Genomic DNA, 13,867 nt, shown 5'->3' on the forward strand with positions numbered 1-13,867 from the left:
CATACTGTTCATGGGGTTCTCAAGGCAAGCATACTGAAGTGGTTTGCCATTCCCTTCTCCAGTGGACCACATTCAGTCTGATCTCTCCACCATGACCCACCCGTCTTGGGTTGCCCCACCGGCATGCCTTAGTTTCATTGATTTAGACAAGGCTGTGGTATAGACACCACTATATATAAAATAGATAGCCAAAAAGGACCTACTACAAAACCACAGGCAACTCTGCTAGACATTCTGTAACAACATAAATGGAAAAAGAATTTGTAAAGGAATAGATATATGTATGTGTGCCTGTGCAAGCTCAGTTGCTTCAGATGTGCCCTAGTCTTTGTAACCCTATGGACTGTAGATTCCTAGGCTCCTCTGTCCATGAGATTTTCCAGGCAAGAATACTGGAGTGGCTTGTTATGACCCTCTGAGCATATCTTCCCAACGCAGGGATTGAACCCAAATCTCGTTCATTGATTCTTTAACAACTGAGCCAAGTGGGAAGTCCAAGTACATGTATATGTAAAGCTGAATCACTTTGCTGTACACCTAAAACACAACATAGTAAATCAAATATACTCAAATTAAAAAAAAAAAATACATCGACATGTAGAACAATTAGCTCAAAAAACTAATCGGAAAATGCAGAAAGATTCCTAAACCTACTCTCAAAGAAAGATCCACGGGTAATAGGGTAGGAAGGAAAAAGTATCATTCAAGTCCTGACCTGTGCCCATGGGAGAGGACTAAGAATATAAGGGAGATTACACGGTTGGAGATATGCCCTGGGTGTGAGTGGTTCGAGCCATATATTGCACACAAGTCCTGGGGTCTGACATAGGGAAGAGAAACACCCTTAGCTGGTTGCAGAGCCATGTGGACTAACAGGAGGTCTGTGGAAAGCCTGGACTTCCCTCTCCAGGAGCATGTGCTCAGGGGCTTGCTCCCAAGCCACAGTAAAGAGGACAGATTGAGACTGCATTTGTGGATGCCTGTTTTCCCCCCAAGTGCCCACCCCTACACATGCCAAGCTTACTTAGTGTGGCTTATCTGCATTGGAGCAGGGGCTGCCATGACGAAGCAGAGAGTTGGGATGTGGGAAACAGAGGTACATCTGGTCCAGGGCGGCATCTGGGTGGGAGAGACAGGGCCATGCTCATGGAGGGCACTTACATCAGGAGAAGTGCTGATCTCTGGTGGAGGCCAGACTGCCACAGGAGATGATCCAGTATGTGCCCAGAGCCCATGAGGGCCTCATCTGCCCAATGGCACCCGTCTTCAACAGGGTAGGGATAGCAGAGGCTGGGGGAAGTGATCAGCTGTGAGGGACTAAGAGGTCTCAGATCAGAAGCTATGTTTAAGCAGGGCAGGAGACGCTACTGCCGGTGCTGGCACAGATGGCAAGTTGGAGGTAGCCTGGACCTGTGTAAGCAGCCAGCCTATAGATTTGCTCCTTTTTTTTTCCTAACCAGAACATGCTCCTCTTGTCCCTCTGTGGCAAGCGTTGCAGTGCTGGGAGAGGGGAGCGTACATACTTGAGGGAACACAGCCAGATCTGGTCTGACATTCAGGGCTTCTTCTCCAGAAACTTGGGACCCCACCCTGCCCCCAATAGGACAGTGAAAGCCACTGAGAAAAAGGAAGTTTCTGCCTCACATCTGGCTTCAGACCTGGGACCGCCGAACTTCCCAGGTGATAGCTGCTTGCACACCCCAAGGAAAGATGTGACTTGTAGTCCATGAAATTCAGGCCCACCCCCACCTCCACCCCCACCCCCCACTGAATATGGTACAGGCTGTACAGTGATGCTCCCCCACAAGATCACCCCTTCAAGACCATAATAGATAATTGATGCAATTAAATTCAGAGAGGCAGAGAAAAATGGGAAGACAGAAGGACTGATCTCCATTGAAAGACTGAGAAAGTCAGTTCAGTCGGTCAGTCATGTCTGATTCTTTGTGACACCATGAACTGCAGCACGCCAGGCCTCCCTGTCCATCATCAACTCGCGGAGTCCACCCAAACCCATGTCCATTGAGTTGGTGATGCCATCTAACCATCTCACCCTCTGTCATCCCCTTTTCCTCCTGCCCTCAATCTTTCGCAGCATCAGGGTCTTTTCCAATGAGTCAGCTCTTTGCATCAGGTGGCCAAATTATTGGAGTTTCAGTTTCAACATCAGTCTTTCCAATGAACACCCAGGACTGATATCCTTCAGGATGGACTGGTTGGATCTCTTTGCAGTCCAAGGGACTCTCAAGAGTCTTCTCCAACACCACAGTTCAAAAGCATCAATTATTTGGTGCTCAGCTTTCTTTATAGTCCAACTCTCACATCCATACATGACCGCTGGAAAAACCACAGCCTTGACTAGAAGGACCTTGGTTGGCAAAGTAATGTCTCTGCTTTTTATTTTTAATATAAATTTATTTATTTTAATTAGAGGCTAATTACTTTACAATATTGTATTGTTTTTGCCATACATCAACATGAATCTGCCATGGGTGTACACGTGTTCCCTATCCTGAACTCCCCTCCCACCTCCCGCCCCGTACCATCCCTCTGGGTCATCTCAGTGCACCAGCCCCAAGCATCCTGTATCATGCATCGAACCTGGACTGGCAATTCGTTTCATATATGATATTATACATGTTTCAATGCCATTCTCCCAAATCATCCCATCCTCTCCATCTCCCACAGAGTCTCGGCTTTTTAATACGCTATCTATGTTAGTCATAACTCTCCTTCCAAGGAGTAAGCTTCCTTTAATTCCATGGCTGCAATCACCATCTGCAGCGATTTTGGAGCCCAGAAAAATAAAGCCAGCCACTGTTTCCACTGTTTTCCCATCTATTTCCCATGAAGTGATGGGACCAGATGCCATGATCATAGTTTCCTGAATGCTGAGCTTTAAGCCAACTTTATCACTCTCTTCTTTCACTTTCATCAAGAGGCTCTTTAGTTCTTCTTCACTTTCTGCCATAAGGGTGGTGTCATCTGCCTATCTGAGGTTAATGATATTTCTCCTGGCAATCTTGATTCCAGCTTGTGCTTCCTCCAGCCCAGCATTTCTTATGATGTACTCTGCATATAAGTTAAATAAGTAGGGTGACAATATACAGCCTTTATGTACTCCTTTTCCTATTTGGAACCAGTCTTTTGTTCCATGTCCAGTTCTAACTGTTGCTTCCTGACTGCATACATGTTTCTCAAGAGGCAGGTCAGGTGGTCTGGTATTCCCATCTCTTGAAGAATTTTCCTCAGTTTATTGTGATCCACACATGCCGGGAACCAGCATGGGAGATCCCACCCATAACAAAGGTCATGCAGAGAGGACCTGAAGGCAAAGGCAAGTCAGGACTCAAGGGACCCCCTGGACCTGCTCGAGCATCTACCCCAAAACCAGAATCTGTCTGTCTTACTATTTTATGACTTGCACCAACTCCTCTGACATTAATGGGAGGCTATCCCCGACCACCTTTCTCTGAAGGACATCAACTTAGAGCTCTAGTTAATAAGTCTCCTGGGCACAATAGGAGTGTTTCAATTCAAATCCCTCAGATAGCTTTCTAACTTGCCTGACAGGTTTATCCAGACTCCCACAGCTACGCATATGATTGTTTACATCCTCCCAACCGTGAGAGGCACGGGAAGCTTAAGATATTCAAACAATATAGAGCTTCTCAGGGAGTTAAAAATTATTAGAACAGAACTGATGGAGGATTTCATTCTTGAGCTAATGCTTGCTGCCAAGTTTCTATATCCCTTACCCATTGTGTCCTTGTGAGTATATTAATTAATATAGTTGGTATATAGAAATATAAGTAGTAACCTTGATGTTAACCTCCTTCGACCCTTGAGTTAATAAATTCTTTCCTTGTTATCCCCCACTGCACTTTGCCCTATAGGAATGCAACTTTATCTAGTGCTTTCAGAAAGTGTTGCCAAACTTTAAAGAAATCACCTTTGGAGAAAATAAGTTTTTCTGGTTGACTCAGCTTTATCAGAAGAAAAATGTTAACATGCCTCCTGGCCAGAAGATGATGTAAATCACCTAAAGCCTTTGTATATGGTAAGTTTGCAGAAAGAAACCTGGTCTCGATAAGGATCAAGGACTGCTGACCTTTCATGACTCTATACCCCTTATTATCCTCTATGTACAACTTGGGGTATAAAAGGTCCTTTTGAAAATAAAGCTATGGAGCTGGCTTCATCAGAGCTTGGTCTTCCCGTGTCATTCTTTTTCCATTTTCTCTCCTTTTCTCTCTCTGTTCTTCTTTCAGGATGACTACTTGGAGCACAGGGGCTCTCTGAGTCCACTTATCTGCCCGGGTTTCTAAGACTCAATCTGGAAGGTGCCTAGCGTCTTCAGGGGAAGGGCGCCCTGCGTCTTCACCCCACCAAGAGGGCTCCTGTGGCCTCCGTAGACAGAGCAAGTCCAGTGTCACGGACTTTATTGGCTTTCTGTGTAAACCAAGGAAGATCAAGCCTCTTTCTCTCCCCTTTTACTTTCCCTATTCACTGATGCCATCCTCCTGAGGGATTCCCTGGATCCTACCGGAGCTGGACCCCAGTACACACAGTCAAAGGCTTTGGCATAGTCAATAAAACAGAAATAGATGTTTTTCTGAAGCTCTCTTGCTTTTTTGATGATCCAGCAGATATTGGCAATTTGATCTCTGATTCCTCTGCCTTTTATAAAACCAACTTGAACATCTGGAATTTCGTGGTTCACATATTGCTGAAGCCTGGTTTGGAGAATTTTAAGAATTACTTTACTAGCATGTGAGATGAGTGCAATTGTGCTTTATTTTGAACCTATGACCAAACAACTAAATAACAGATAAAGAATTAACTAGGTAAAGTGTCCAAAGAAATAGTAATAATAATGCTAACTCAACTAGAAAAAAATAGGAAAACGCATTGAAAATTCTAACAAGGAACCAGAAAATATAAAAAAGAACCAGACAGAGCTGAGGAATACATTAACAGAAATAAAAAAAAAAAAAAAAAACAAGAAGAATTAACAGCAGAACTGACAATAACACAGGAGTGAATAATAATGGAAATCACCAATCAGAATAGCTAAAAGAAACCTTCCCCCCCCCCAAAGAAAATGAGAACAGTTTAAGAGACCTATGGATAACATTAAGCTTATCAGCATTCATATTATTGGTGTCTCAAAAGAATAAAAGAGAGAAAAGATGGTAAATTGTATTTGATGAAATTATGGCTGAAAACTTCCAAAACCAGAAGGTAGTACAGAAATCACACAGGGTACCAAACAAAATAAACCAAAACAAACCCACACTAAGATACAGTATAATTAAAATGGCAGGAGTTAAAAATAAAGAGAAGATTCTAAAGGCAGCAAGAGAAATCACAGAATCACATAAAAGGGAAGCACCATAAGGCTATCTGCTAAATATTGTATAGAAACCTTGCAGGCCACAGTGAGTGGCATTATATATTTATATTTAAAATGTTGAAAGAGAAATACTTACAACCTGAATATCTACCCAGTAAGATTATCATTCAGACTTGAGAGACAAAGTGCTTCTCAGACAAGCAAAAATTAAGAGTTCATCAATACTAAACTAAACCTGAAATAAATGTTAGAGGATCCTCTCTAAAGAGAAAAGAAGAAAGAATTTGTGGGAGAGGGAGAATCCCACTAGTTAAGACACTAGCCAAGATATGAAAGCAAACCAAATGCTCATCAACAGATAAATGAATAAAGAAGCAGTATTGTATACAGAGCTGCATGCACACACACACACACACACACACACACACACACACACACAGGGATATTACTCAGTCACAAAAAAGAATGAAAATTTGCTATTTGCAACAATATGGATGGACTTGTGAGGAATTTTCCTTAGTAAAATAAGTCAAATTAGGGAAAGAGAAAGACAAATACTCTGTAATATCATCTGTATGTGGAATCTAAAAATGCAACAAACTAGTGAATGTAACAAAGAAGAAGCTGGCTTAAAACTCAACAGTCAAAAAATGAAGATCATGGCATCTTGTCCAATCACTTCATGGCAAATAGACGGGGAAGCAATGGAAACAGTGACAGACTGTATTTTCTTAGGCTCAAAATTACTGAATATGGTGTCTGCAACCATGCTTCTTGGAAGAAAAAAATAGAACAAACTTAGACAGCATATTAAAAAGCAGAGACATTACTTTGCCAACAAAGCTCCATATAGTTAAAGTTATGGTTTTTCCAGTAGTCATGTATGGATGCAAGAGTTGCAGCATAAAGAAAGCTGAGCACCAAAGAATTGATGGTTTTGAGCTGTGGTGTTGAGGAAGACTCTTTAGAGTCCCTTGGACAGCAAGGAGACCCAACCAGTCCATCCTAAGGAAAATCAGTCCTGAATATTCATTGGAAGGACCGAAGCTGAAGCTGAAGCTGTACTACTTTGGCCAACTGACTGAAAGAACTGACTGATTGGAAAAGACCCTGATGCTGAAAAGACTGAAGTCTGAGGAGAAGGGGACAACAGAGGATGAGATGTTTGATTGGCATCACTGATTGATGGACATGAGTTTGAGCAATCTCTGGGAGTTGGTGATGGACAGGAAAGACTGATGTGCTGCAGTCCATGCGGATGCAAAGAGTCCAACACAACTGAGTGACTGAACTGAACTGATAGTGATAGACCAGTTAGACCTAACTGATATCTATAGGACATTTCACCCCAAAACAATGAATTTCACGTTTTTCTCAAGTGCACATGGAACCTTCCCCAGGATCGATCACATCCTGGGCTATAAATCTAGCCTTGGTAAAAAAAAAAAAAAAAAAGGAATCATTCCAAGCATCTTTTCTGACTACAATGCAGTAAGATTAGATCTCAATTACGGGAGAAAAACTATTAAAAATCACAACATATGTAGGCTGAACAACACACTGCTGAATAACCAATAAATCACAGAAGAATTCAAAAAAGAAATCAAAATATGAATAGAAAGAAATGAAAATGAAAACACAACAGCCCAAAACCTGTGGGACACTGTAAAAGCAGTGCTAAGGGGAAAGTTCACAGCAATACAGGCATACCTCAAGAAAAAAGAAAAAAGTCAAGTAAATCACCTAACTCTACACCTAAAGCAACTAGAAAAGGAAGAAATTAAGAACCCCAGGATTAGTAGATGGAGCGAAATCCTAAAAATTAGGGCAGAGATAAATGCAAAAGAAACAAAAGAGACCAGAGCAAAAATCAACAAAGCCAAAAGCTGGTTCTTTGAAAGGATAAATAAAATTGACAAACCATTAGCCAGACTCATCAAGAAACAAAGGGAGAAAAATCAAATCAATAAAATTAGAAATGAAAATGGAGAGATCACAACAGACAGCACAGAAATACAAAGGATCATAAGAGACTACTATCAGCAATTATATGCCAATAAAATGGACAACTTGGAAGAAATGGACAAATTCTTAGAAAAGTACAACTTCCCAAAACTGGACCAGGAAGAAATAGAAAATCTTAACAGACCCATCAGAAGCACGAAAATTGAAAATGTAATCAGATTTCTTCCAGCAAACAAAAGCCCAGGTCCAGACAGCTTCACAGCTGAACTCTACCAAAAATTTAGAGAAGAGCTAACATCTATTCTACTCAAACTCTTCCAGAAAATTTCAGAGGAATGTACACTTCCAAACTCACTCTATGAGGCCACCATCACCCTAATACCAAAGCTTGACAAAGATGTCACACACAAAAATAAAACTACAGGCCAATATCTCTGATGAACATAGATGCAAAAATCTTTAACAAAATTCTAACAATCAGAATCCAACAACACATTGAAAAGATTATACATCTTGACCAAGTGGGCTTTATCCCAGGAATGCAAGGATTCTTCAATATCCACGTATCAGTCAATGTAATACACCACATTAACAAATTGAAAAATAAAAGCCATATAATTATCTCAGTAGATGCAGAGAAAGCCTTTGACAAAATTCAACATCCATTTATGATAAAAACTCTCCAGAAAGCAGGAATAGAAAGAACGTACCTCAACATAATAAAAGCTATATATGAAAAACCCACAGCAAACATTATCCTCAATGGTGAAAAATTTAAAGCATTTCCCTTAAAGTCAGGAACAAGACAAGAGTCCCCAATTACACCACTACTATTCAACATAGGTTTGGAAGTTTTGGCCACAGCAATCAGAGCAGGAAAAGAAATAAAAGGAATCCAAATTGGAAAAGAAGTAAAACTCACTGTTTGCAGGTGACATGATCCTCTACATAGAAAACCCTAAAGACTCCACCAGAAAATTACTAAAACTAATCAATGAATATAGTAAAGTTGCAGGATATAAAATCAACACACAGAAATCCCTTGCATTCCTATACACTAATAATGAGAAAATAGAAAGAGAAATTAAGGAAACAATTCCATTCACCACTGCAACAAAAAGAATGAAATACTTAGGAATATATCTACCTAAAGAAAGAAAATACCTATATACAGAAAACTATAAAGCATTGGTGAAAGAAATCAAAGAGGACACTAATAGATGGAGAAATATACCATGTTCATGGATCAGAAGAATCAATATAGTGAAAATGAGTATACTACCCAAAGCAATCTATAGATTCAATGCAATCCCTATCAAACTACCAACGGTATTTTTCTCAGAGCTAGAACAAATAATTTCACAATTTGTATGGAAATACAAAAAACCTCGAATAGCCAAAGCAATCTTGAGAAAGAAGAATGGAACTGGAGGAATCAACCTGCCTGACTTCAGGCTCTACTACAAAGCCATAGTCATCAAGACAGTATGGTACTGGCACAAAGACAGAAATGTAGATCAATGGAACAAAGTAGAAAGCCCAGAGATAAGTCCATGCACCTATGGACAACTTATCTTTGAAAAAGGAGGCAAGAATATACAATGGAGAAAAGACAATCTCTTTAACAAGTGGTGCTGGGAAAACTGGTCAATCACTTGTAAAAAAATGAAACTAGAACACTTTTTAACACCATACACAAAAATAAACTCAAATGGATTAAAGATCTAAATGTAAGACCAGCAACTATAAAACTCCTAGAGGAGAACATAGGCAAAACACTCTCCGACATAAATCATAGCAGGATCCTCTATGACTCACCTCCCAGAATATTGGAAATAAAAGCAAAAATAAGCAAATGGGACCTAATTAAAATTAAAAGCTTCTGCACAACAAAGGAAACTATAAGCAAGGTGAAAAAACAGCCTTTACAATGGGAGAAAATAATAGCAAGTGAAGTAACAGACAAATAATTAATCTCAAAAATATACAAGCAACTCCTGCAGCTCAATTCCAGAAAATAAACGACCCAATAAAAAAATGGGCCAAAGAACTAAACAAACATTTCTCCAAAGAAGACATACAGATGGCTAACAAACATATGAAAAGATGCTCAACATCACTCATTACCAGAGAAATGCAAATCAAGACCACAATGAGGTACCATTTCACGCCAGTCAGAATGGTTGCTATGCAAAAGTCTACAAGCAGTAAATGCTGGAGAGGGTGTGGAGAACAGGGAACCCTCTTACACTGTTGGTGGGATTGCAAACTAGTACAGCCACTATGGAGAACAGTGTGGAGATTCCTTAAAAAACTGGAAATAGAACTGCCTTATGACCCAGCAGTCCCTCTGCTGGGCATACACACCGAGGAAACCAGAATTGAAAGAGACACGTATACCCCAGTGTTCATCACAGCACTGTTTATAATAGATAGGACATGGAAGCAACCTAGATGCCCATCAGCAGATGAATGGATCAGAAAGCTGTGGTACATATACACAATGGAGTATTACTCAGTCATTAAAAAGAATACATTTCAATCAGTTCTAATGAGGTCGATGAAACTGGAGCCTATTATACAGAGTGAAGTAAGCCAGAAAAAAAAAAAAAAAAAAAACACCACTACAGTATACTAACACATATATATGGAATTTAGAAAGATGGTAATGATAACTCTGTATGCAAGACAGCAAAAGAGACACAAATGTATAGAACAGTCTTTTGGAGTCTGTGGGAGAGGTCTAGGGTGGGATGATTTGGGAGAATGGCACTGAAACATGTGTAATATCATATGTGAAATGAATCGCCAGTCCAGTTCCAATGCCTGATACAGGATGCTTGCGGTTGGTGCACTGGGATGACCCAAAGGAATGGTATGGGGAGGGAGTTATTAGGGGTGTTCAGGATGGGGAACACGTGTACACCATGGCAGACTCATGTTGATGTATCATAAAACCAATACAATATTGTAAAGTAATTAGCCTCCAATTAAAATAAATAAATTTATATTCAAAAATTTTTCAACATCAAAAAAAAAAAAAAAAAAAAAAACCACACTCGACCCCAACTGAAATATCTGGGCATCCCGGTCTGGGCTGTTAGGCTGAGACTCCACACCTGCTCACTTCCTCAGTGAACTCAGGGAGTCATAGGCTTGGTCTGTGGGACACATTCTCTGGTGGGCAGAGGGAGGTGCCCATGTCCTGTGAAGACTCGAGATGAGGGTCTTTTCTAGGGTCCCCAGGGGATGCATGTGCCTCCCTCCTGAGAGCCCTGGGGGACCAGGGAGCATGGCATTCAAATTTAACCTCATTGATCCTGATGGGAGGGGAGAAGTGAGAGCTTGGGTCAGGTTCCCAGGTTAAGGTCAGCAGAGTAAAGGAACCCAGCTGTGTTAGGAGTCAAGGTAGAACCCTCAGAGGGTCTCTGTGACACCAGGATTTCCAAGTCATCAATTGTCTCAGCCCAGGGAGACCCTGGCAGAGTTGTAGGAATTAGCCCCTTACTCTCACTTGCCTCTCAGGAGTCCTGGCTGGGGAGGGCCTGGTTCTAAGGGGAACAAGGTCAGGGACAGAGGGTTGTGCTCAGACCTGCTGAGAGTCAAAGTGAAGAGCAGAAGGAGGGTTGAAGAATGTCCAAGGCATCATCTCAGCTCTGGGAATCCCTGAGCATGGAGCCCTGATGTCGTGTCTGCAGACTCCTCTGGCTGGGGGTCCCACTGAAGTGATGGCCTTGGTGTGAGGGTCCCGTCTCTGGTCAACACAAGGGGCATACCTGGACATGTCAGGGCTCAAGATGAGGACCTTGATGGAGGACACAAGGAATCCCACAGGTCCCAGAACCTGCTGTCATGCCAAGGGTGACTCTGGTGGGGACGTGAGTATCAGGTCTCAGAGACACTGGAGACTTGATATAAGGGGTGAGGCCTCAGAGACTGGAGGGGAGAGTCTTAGGTTCTGAAGCAGTTTAGGTGAGGACCCTGAGGGAGGACTGAGGGGATGCTGGACCCCAATCAGAGGAGACCAAGGGAAGCCGGTCCCTGCTGTCAGTCCTTGGTGGCCCTGGGTTACGATGAGCTCATTAGACATCCTGACATCCTGCCAGACTTCCTGGCATCCAGGTCTCAGACTGGGGACCTTACATATGTGGCAAGGCTTCAGGTGGGCCAATTCCCAGGTCTGGTGGGGTGTCAGGTTGAGGACCCTGAGAAGGAACTAGAGGACCCTGAACCCCAATCAGAGGACACCTCAGAGAAGCTCATCTCTGTTGTCAGTCCAGGGCAATTGTGGGGATAGGATGAGTGCAACAGGCATGGTCTGATTTCCTGACATCTGGGTCTTGGAGAGATGAGACCCTGGTATAAGGGGCTGGGCTTCAGATGGGGAGAGGCGAGAATCCCAGGTCCTGCCCAGAGGTAAGGTGAGGTGCCTGAAAGAGGACAGAGGAGACCCTGAGTGAGGACCAATGGAACCCCGCAGGTCTCCACACCTATAGTCGGCCCTGGGAGAGCTTGGTGTGAGAAGAGCACATTAGGCCTGTCTGAATTCCTGACATGGGGGTCTCAGAGGACTGGGGACCTCGTGAAAGCAGTGAGGTCTCAAAATGGCAGATGGGACAATCCTGGGCCCTGCTGGAGTCCAGGCTCCGTGCAAGGAATGACAGAGGTGGTTAGACCTTAAGACAGGGAGGTATCCTTGCCTTTGATGGGGATCTTGGAGGCCCCATAGCAGGATGAGCGTTTTCCTGACCTATGGCTTAGGGACCTCAGGATCTGAGGTGTTCGGGCAGAGGGGGCAGTGTTCAGGTCTGCAGAGGGTATACTCTACAGATCCGGAGGGATAACTGAGTAGACTCCTGTCCTGTCCCTGTGGTCAGTTTTTGGAGGCCAGGAAGGACATGAGGAGGAGCTGAGGACCGGGTATCTCCCCAACCTAGAACCCACAGGAAGCCCTGGGCAAGTGTGGCCACACATGGGGCCCATCAGCACTTTCTGCTCAGACTAGGGTCTTGTTCTGAGTTTCCCTGCAGGCCCCCAAAGGGGAGGGACCAGGTTGTGCCAGGGGAAAGGTGAGCACTACAAGGAAGCCCTGAGGGGACCTCACCCCACAACTGGGGGGACTTCACAGAGTCCACCCCACCTACCAGCATGGAAGGCCCAGAGATATGTCTCAGTCTACCCCTGAGGTGTCCCCTCCATGTCTCTCACAGGAGCTCCAGGAAACAGGAGGTGAAGCAGAGGTCTGAGGCCCGTGTTGTGAGGTCAGAGATCAGAGGAGATCCAGGCAGTGCCAGGAGTCAAGGTGAGGAGGGTGTCGTGAGTGTGCACCAGGGGCTCCCCTTCCCAGAACAGAGGGAAACCACAAAGCCCATATTCCCACACCCGGTCATCTCAGGAACTTCCAGCTGTTCTGACTGCACCCTGGGGAGACATTGCCCTTCCTCCTTCAGGTAGCCAGGTGTCTGGCCGTCCAGGAAGAGTACCCCTGTGAAGCTCGAGATCACCCCTCAAGAGGAGACCTGTAAGTGGCCTGTGTCAGACTGCCCAGGGTGCGTTTCTCAGGTCAGGCCGCTCACACCCCCTCTGTCCTTCAGGCACATGGTTTGCATCTATCCCTCTGCCTCACTCCTGTCTGTGGTTTGGTCCCAGGCATTGCGCTCAGGATCAAGATGAGTGAGCTGAGCAAACTTGAAGAAGACCTTCAAGACCCAGGGGAGGCCGAGGCCAGGTAGAGGGGCAGTCCCTGTGGTCTGAGGTGGGGGAAGGCTGCAGCCCCCTCAGCCTTCTCTCCCTCAGTCTCCTCCTCAGCCCTGTGGAGGCCTTGCCCCAAGAAGCTCTTAAGGAGATGATGGCTAACCTGTTTAAGTTCATGCTCCTCAAGTATTGTGCCAAGGAGCTGAACTCCAAGACCGAAATACTGAATATGATCCTCATGGATAACCAGGACCACATACCTGTGGTCTTCCATAAAGCCGCCCAGTGCTTGCAGTTGGTCTTTGGCATGGCAGTGAAGGAGGTGTACCCCAGGGAGCACATCTACATCTTGGTCCCCACCCTGGGCCTCACCGAGTGGTGGGCAGAGCCTGCCAAAGGCCGGGCTCCTGCTGCTGGTCCTCAGCCTGATCATCCAAAATGGAGACTTCACCCCTGAGGATGTGGTCTGGGAAACACTCAGCAGGATGGAGGTGTGTCCCAGGAGGGAGCACTCCATCTTTGGGGAGCCCAGGGAGCTGTTGACCCATGTGTGGGTGTGGGAGGGTTACCTGGAGTACCGGCAGGTGCCTGACAGCAACCTTGCTCGCTATGAGTTCCTGTGGCATCCCTGGGCCTATGCAGAGACCAGCAAGTGGTTAGTCACATAGTATCTGCTTAGGGACAATGAAAGGATTTCCAGGGTCTTCCCACCTCTATTTGCAGAGGCTGTGAGGGAAGAGGAAGAGGGTCCCTGGGCCAGAGCAGCAGCCAGGTGATCCTTCTGTCTGTGACTGAAGAGGGAGCAGTCAGCCTTCTCAGTAGTGAGGGCCCGGGTCAGTTGGGGTACCCAGT

At 44.3% G+C, this 13,867-nt stretch overlaps 1 long non-coding RNA gene across 1 annotated transcript; it reads left to right on the forward strand.

Moving 5' to 3' along the window:
- Positions 1-3,879: 3,879 nt before the first annotated feature.
- Positions 3,880-5,011, forward strand: LOC139181300 (uncharacterized). Its single transcript, XR_011565302.1, has 2 exons — positions 3,880-4,060; positions 4,272-5,011. It is a non-coding gene; the product is annotated as an uncharacterized lncRNA (long non-coding RNA).
- The last annotated feature ends 8,856 nt before the right edge of the window (positions 5,012-13,867 follow it).

The sequence above is a fragment of the Bos indicus genome, chromosome X (assembly GCF_029378745.1).
Source record: "Bos indicus isolate NIAB-ARS_2022 breed Sahiwal x Tharparkar chromosome X, NIAB-ARS_B.indTharparkar_mat_pri_1.0, whole genome shotgun sequence".
In the NCBI taxonomy this organism is placed as follows: domain Eukaryota; kingdom Metazoa; phylum Chordata; class Mammalia; order Artiodactyla; family Bovidae; genus Bos; species Bos indicus.